This window comes from Schistocerca cancellata, chromosome 5 (genome assembly GCF_023864275.1).
Source record: "Schistocerca cancellata isolate TAMUIC-IGC-003103 chromosome 5, iqSchCanc2.1, whole genome shotgun sequence".
In the NCBI taxonomy this organism is placed as follows: domain Eukaryota; kingdom Metazoa; phylum Arthropoda; class Insecta; order Orthoptera; family Acrididae; genus Schistocerca; species Schistocerca cancellata.
Window position 1 is genome coordinate 779,586,851 of NC_064630.1, and position 7,992 is coordinate 779,594,842.

Here is a 7,992-nt window from a genome sequence, read left to right on the forward strand (position 1 = left end):
TGTAATTGTGATCCCTAGGTATCTAGATACCGTATTTACTCGAATCTAAGCCGCACTTTTTTTCCGGTTTTTGTAATCCAAAAAACGGCCTGCGGCTTAGAATCGAGTGCAAAGCAAGCGGAAGTTCTGAAAAATGTTGGTAGGTGCCACCACAACTAACTTCTGCAGTAGAATATATGTAGCGCTACACAGGCATGCTTTGTAGGCACAAAGATAAATACTGGCGCCAAAACCAATACGTCAGTAAATAAATAAATTAAAAAAAAAAAAAAAGGATGGAAGACGAGCTTTTTTTCTCTGCCCTGAGTTTCGACCACTGCATTTTCATACACTATCCAACGAAATAATACAAATTCCGTATTGTTCATCTTCGAATGTAGCAGAATTTCAATGTACTACGAAAATCCGACTGGCAAGACAGTTTGGGATGTTTGTCAATATGGCCAACTCTACGTTCTGAATTTTTTCCTACCTGTGAAGAGATGGTTGCTAATAGGAACCTGATGAAATGTGAATCACATGCAGTATTCTCTTCACCATAAGAGTAATACGAATATAAACATTTTGCCATGTATTCTTTCGTGTTTCCTGCTATCTCACTTAAATCCTGTCTACCTAATAAACTACGAAACTAGAGACAACAGCAAACGCGGAAGAATATACGTATCGTGTCATGTTTATATTTGTTTTATTCTTATGCCTAATAGTGATACAGTCAGAAATGAAGCATGGCAACTGACTAGATTTTTAAATCTAAGACGACTCTAATTTCTGTGCAGAATTTGACGTACTAAAGAAGCGGCTGCAAAGATTTTCAAACTGAGAAAAATTTTCGCGTAACTCTCGTTCAGAACATGTTCTATCATACGCAGTCTATTATTTGGTTCTTGTTGATCATTATGAAAGAAAGCAGCAGTGTAAGTAACAACAAATAGCAGTCTTTTGACATTGTTTCGCTAATGAGACGATTCCTCTCTCTTGTTTTTTAATTGTAAGCGGCGGTAGCGCGCACAAAAGCAAGCCATGCCGCGAGCGGCGACAGGCCGTAAACACGCACTACCTGAATGCGACAATGTAATGTATGACACAGCACAGTAATGCATTTTCAGCTTAGATTGACGTAAACACCTATAACAAAGAAAACGGCACTTACCAGATAAAAGCAAAATAAGCAATCGATCCAAACCAGACGAAGCACGTGAAAAAGGAAGGGTACCCATATAAATACGGACGGAGCGCCTGACGCATAGCAATGGCTACCTGGTAAAGCTTAATGCTTATGACTCGAACCAAACTACTGTAGCTGTATCATCATTCATTATACCTAAATTGTGTCTCATATTAGAATGGACCAACTTTGTTTCGATCTGGAGGTGCGGCCTAAAACTTTTCTCTCCCCTCGAATTTCGAGTCTCAGATTTCAGGTGCGCCTCAGATTCGGGAATTTTTTTTTTCCCTTATTTCGAATCTCATTTTTCAGGTGCGGCTTAGATTTGAGTAAATACGGTATGTTTGGTTTCCAGTGTAACCCAGACTTAATAGATTCCTTTTAGTACTTATGTGGATGACCTTACATAACACCAACGTGTCAGAACTCCGGAGATGGGAACTTGCCCTTCAGCATATCCTCTCTTCTCGCTATCCGCCAGGCCTCAATCTCCGCTAATTTCTAATTTCAATCTGCCGCCGCTCATACCTCACCTGTCTTTCAACATCATCTTTGCCTCTGTACTTCCGCCCCGACTGACATCTCTGCCCAAACTCTTTGCCTTTACAAATGTCTGCTTGTGTCTGTGTATATGCGGATGGATATGTGTGTGTGTGCGAGTGTATACCTGTCCTTTTTTCCCCCTAAGGTAAGTCTTTCCGCTCCCGGGATTGGAATGACTCCTTACCCTCTCCCTTAAAACCCAAATCCTTTTTATCTTTCCCTCTCCTTCCTTCTTTCCTGACGAGGCAACCGTTGGTTGCGAAAGCTAGAATTTTGTGTGTATGTTTGTGTTTGTTTGTGTGTCTATCGACCTGCCAGTACTTTTGTTTGGTAAGTCTCATCATCTTTCTTTTTAGATATATTTGACCTTACATTTTTAATTATTTAGGGTCAATTGCCTTTTTTTACACCATGCAGATGTCTTGTCTAAATCATTTTCATTTGTTTTTAATTTGATGATGAGTTCACAAGACTGTAAATGAGAGCATATCAGGAGACAATATAAGCAGGCTGCTCAGGTTGTCTCCCAAATCATTTATATAGATTAGGAACAGCTGAGGGTCTATACCACCTTCCTGAGGAATGCCGAATATCAGTTCTGTTTTACTCAATGACTTTTCATCAGTCACTATGAGTTGTGGCCTTTCTGACAGAAAAACATGAATCCATTCACACAACTGATATGATATTCCATAGGCATGCAATTTGAATAGAAGCCACTTGTGAGGAATTGTATCAAAAGCCTTCTGGAAATCTAGAATTATGGAATCAGTTTGAAATCCCCTGTTGACAGCACTTATTCCTTCATGAGCGATATTTTCTGATCTATGCTGACTATATTTCAATAGGTCATTTTCTTTGAGATAACACGTAATGTTTGAACACAGTGTATGTTCCAAAATTGTACTGCAGATCAGTGTCAGTGATGTGCGTCTGTAATTCAGGAGATTGCTTCTGCATCTACATCTACGTACATACACTCCTGGAAATTGAAATAAGAACACCGTGAATTCATTGTCCCAGGAAGGGGAAACTTTATTGACACATTCCTGGGGTCAGATACATCACATGATCACACTGACAGAACCACAGGCACATAGACACAGGCAACAGAGCATACACAATGTCGGCACTAGTACAGTGTATATCCACCTTTCGCAGCAATGCAGGCTGCTATTCTCCCATGGAGACGATCGTAGAGATGCTGGATGTAGTCCTGTGGAACGGCTTGCCATGCCATTTACACCTGGCGCCTCAGTTGGACCAGCGTTCGTGCTGGACGTGCAGACCGCGTGAGACGACGCTTCATCCAGTCCCAAACATGCTCAATGGGGGACAGATCCGGAGATCTCGCTGGCCAGGGTAGTTGACTTACACCTTCTAGAGCACGTTGGGTGGCACGGGATACATGCGGACGTGCATTGTCCTGTTGGAACAGCAAGTTCCCTTGCCGGTCTAGGAATGGTAGAACGATGGGTTCGATGACGGTTTGGATGTACCGTGCACTATTCAGTGTCCCCTCGACGATCACCAGTGGTGTACAGCCAGTGTAGGAGATCGCTCCCCACACCATGATGCCGGGTGTTGGCCCTGTGTGCCTCGGTCGTATGCAGTCCTGATTGTGGCGCTCACCTGCACGGCGCCAAACACGCATACGACCATCATTGGCACCAAGGCAGAAGTGACTCTCATCGCTGAAGACGACACGTCTCCATTCGTCCCTCCATTCACGCCTGTCGCGACACCACTGGAGGCGGGCTGCACGATGTTGGGGCATGAGCGGAAGACGGCCTAACGGTGTGCGGGACCGTAGCCCAGCTTCATGAAGACAGTTGCGAATGGTCCTCGCCGATACCCCAGGAGCAACAGTGTCCCTAATTTGCTGGGAAGTGGCGGTGCGGTCCCCTATGGCACTGCGTAGGATCCTACGGTCTTGGCGTGCATCCGTGCGTCGCTGCGGTCCGGTCCCAGGTCGACTGGCACGTGCACCTTCCGCCGACCACTGGCGACAACATCGATGTACTGTGGAGACCTCACACCCCACGTGTTGAGCAATTCGGCGGTACGTCCACCCGGCCTCCCGCATGCCCACTATACGCCCTCGCTCAAAGTCCGTCAACTGCACATACGGTTCACGTCCACGCTGTCGCGGCATGCTACCAGTGTTAAGGACTGCGATGGAGCTCCGTATGCCACGGCAAACTGGCTGACACTGACGGCGGCAGTGCACAAATGCTGCGCAGCTAGCGCCATTCGACGGCCAACACCGCGGTTCCTGGTGTGTCCGCTGTGCCGTGCGTGTGATCATTGCTTGTACAGCCCTCTCGCAGTGTCCGGAGCAAGTATGGTGGGCCTGACACACCGGTGTCAATGTGTTCTTTTTTCCATTTCCAGGAGTGTACTTCGCAAGCCACCATATGGTGCATGGCAGAGGATACCCTGTACCACTACTAGTCATTTCCAGTTCCATTCCTCACAAACAGAACAAGGGAAACACAACTGTCTGCATGCATCCATACAATCCCTAATCTCTCTGATCCTGTCTTCATAGTCCTCACATAAAATGTACATTGGCAGTAGTAGAATAATTCTATATTCAGCCTCAAATTCCAGTTCTCTAAATTTTTCAATAGTTCTCCTCAAAAAGAATGTCACCTTCCCTCAAGTGATTTCCATTTGAGTTCCCAAGGTACCTCCATAATACTTGCTTGCATGTTGTTCGAACTTGCTGGTAACAAATCTAGCAGCCTATATCTGAACTTCTTTGATGTCCTCATTTAACCTGACTTGGTGCAGATCCTAAACACTTGAACGTTACTCAGCAGTGGATCACACTAGTGCGGCGTCATTTAAAGATGTCCGCAGCTCGTGGTCGCACTCTCGCTTTGTGTTGTCCTCATCATTTCAACATCATTCATGAAGGTTTCGAGATTGGGATCAGCAAAGGTTGGGAATTTGTATGGACACTGATAACCACACAGTTGAGTTCCCCACAAACCAAACATCATCATCATCATCATCATCATCATCATCATCATCATCATCATCATTTACAGATAAACCACTCTTTCCTAAAATTTTCCCAACTAACCGTAGTCGACCATTCACCTTTCTTATTATAGTAATTCCATTGATCTTGCTTTGCAATGTTGTGCCGAGATATTTAATTGATGTGATTGTGTCAAACAGCACACTAATAATATTGTATTCAAACATTATGGGTTTGTTTTTCGTACTCATCTGCATTAAATTTTGTTTGTGTCATCTTGTACCCTTCTACAGTCACTCAATAATGACACCTTTCCATACACCACAGCATCAACAGCAAACAGCTGCAGACTCCTATTTACCCTGTCTGGCAGATCATGTATGTATGTATGTAGAAAATGACATTGGTCCTGCCATGCTTCCATGGGGGACTCCTGATGATACCCTTATCTCTTATGAATGCCCCCATTGATGACAACATTATTGATACTTAAGAAGTCCTCAAGCCATTTACATACCCAGGAAACTACTCCGTATGCTTAAACATTCATAACAGTCGGCAGTGTGTCACTGTGTCAAATGCTGGAATCTGCCTGTTGCCCTTCACCCATGGTTCGCAGGATCACACAAGAAAAGGGCAAGCTGAGGTTCACGTGAGTGATGCTTTCTAAAAATGTGCTGATTTTGGACAGAAGCTTTCCCCTCTCAAGTAAATTGATTATATTCATACTGAGAATATGTTCAGTGAACCTCCTGCAGATTGATGTTATAGACACCGATCTATAATTTTGTGGGTCCGCTCTTTTACTCTTCTTATATACAGGAGTCATATGTGTTTTTTTTCTAGTTGCACGGGACTTTATGCTGGGCAAGAGATTTGCAATAAATACAAGCTAAGGGACCAATGCTGTAGAGCACTTGTTGTAAGACTGATTTGGCATTCCATCAGGATCCAGCAATTTATTTACTTTCAGCACCTTCAGTTGTTTCTGTACACCAGTGGTACTTATTGCCATTCTGGTGTCCTGTGGTTGGCAGGAAAGAACTAACGATCAAGTTTGAACACTCTTTATTGAACTAAATCACCTTCTTGTCATGCACTAATTTCCAAATGCAAGAACAACAAGAAACACAACTATTCTGGTGGTGGCAAAAGACAGATAAGAGTACAAGACAATGGAAAGAAATAATAACCAAAATACTATGCTACACAACTACAAAGTGGTGTTACACCCAGCAGGATACAACTTTCTACTGAAGGCTACGATGAGTGCCTACTAGGCTAGAGCCAGTGTAGGTTCTGGCTGGGGCTGTCCTAGCTGGAGGTACACACTGCCGGGCTGACTCCACTGGCGTGCTTATAACACCAAGTCAACGAAGTGCTACACATAGTCACATTAGTTCCAATTGGTGGATCTGTGTCACATGATTTTCATGAAGTAGTGCTGTGTTTATGTGGAAAGTCTGTTGATGTTTACATTCACTGCTGATATTTTAATCTGGGCTCTTGAAGTGAGGTCATCAGCCCACCTTGCTACTCTGTTGTGCAGGCCCTCTAACTGATAAGGGGCCACTATGACATTTCTCCACCTGGACAAAGAATGCACAGCACCACAAATGTCTGTAGGAGTAGGGGTTTCCTGGTCAATGTCCATAGGTTCGTGGCCAGCAGGGGCTGGAGGCATTGATGCAGGAAGGGCAGCTGGCGGCAGAGACAGCAGTTGAGGCTGAAGCGGAAGTGGAGGTTCCATCACAGGGAAGCTGGCAACAAGCACTGGCAGCTCCCCTGGGGAGTCATGGTCCACCACCAAACGGGGGTGAGGCTGATTGAGATGCCAGCGGGCAGCAGAGCCGTCTGCCCACCAGAAGGACACCATCACCCAGCTGCAGAGCTTGGTGATGACGGCAGGTGCCTAGTGTGCCCATGGATGAGAGAAGATCCTTACCCAGACCTCGTTCAGCGTGGCCGTTTGATGCAGGGTGAAACGGAGGGGTGTGGATGAGGGAAATCCCATTGGCAGCACTGAATTGCCTAAACTTGGTCGAAGTAAACTGTGGACCATTATCCATAATGGTTATTGTGGGGAGTGTCTTGACAGCAAAGAGGTGCTGGAGAATTTTGATAGTCTCAGCAGAAGTGGTGTTCATCATGCAGGATACGGAAGGGTATTCCAACATGGAGTTGATCAGGATGAGCCACTGGGAACCATGAAATGGCCCTGCAAAATCCAAGTGGTGATGTTTCCACGGAGCAGCTGCATCTAGCCGTGAAAAATACTGGTGTGGGGGTGCCATCTGACGTGTTTGGCATGTGGTGCAGGCCGACATGAGAGAGGCAATGTCTTTATCTGATCTGCACCAATAAAGATGTCGGTGGGCCAGCTGTCTGTTGAGGGTGACTCCCCAATGGCCAGCGTGGAGGAGGTCGAGGACACGGTGGTGCAATGCATGCGGTATGACCACCCAGGGAATGTGTGAATCTCTATGCTAAAGGATGATGTCACTGCGGAAAAAGAGACTGTGCTGATGATTCCAAAAAGCTGGATTTCTGCATCACAGATGCCACAATGGCTGGTCAGCCAACCCACAGTGATTTGGTGGCAGAAAGCTTGCAGTATTTGATCCTGAGCAGTGGCTCCCCGGACCATATCAGCATCCATTGGCGCCCAGCACTGTGTCCACATTTTGCTCCACATGGAAACAAAGAAAAGGGCAGGTGTCAAACTCACAGTCCGCTCCGGATCTTGCATCCGGCAAAGGAAATTGGCATTTGTGTGCCATTCAGAGGTGTGATTGACAATATCAAAGTCGAATTTCACCAGGAAGAGTGCCCAATGCTGGAGGCAGCATGCTGTCTGCGTCGGCACTGCAGCACCCAGGTGAAACAAACAAACCAAAGGTTTGTGGTCGGTTTGCAGAGTGAAATGCTGACCATTACAAAATTTTGTAAGCACAAAAACCAGCACCAAAGCTTCCTTTTCAATTTGGTTGTATTTGGTTTGAATGTCGGTCAATTTATTGGATGCGAAAGCCGCTGGCCTCTCAATGCCATTGGCCACTTGCGAGAGGACTGCACCCAGGCGGTAGTCTGATGCATCGGTGGCAATGATGAGGGGTGGGAAAGGATCGTAAACGGCCAGACAAGGAGGGCTGGACAGAGCTGACTTGAGACTTATGAAGCCTGCTCACATGCTGCATCTTAAACCCAATGCACACCCTTGCGCAACAATTCGGCAGGGGCACCGAAATCTCAGCAGCAAGGTGTATAAAATGCCGATAATAGTTAATTTGAC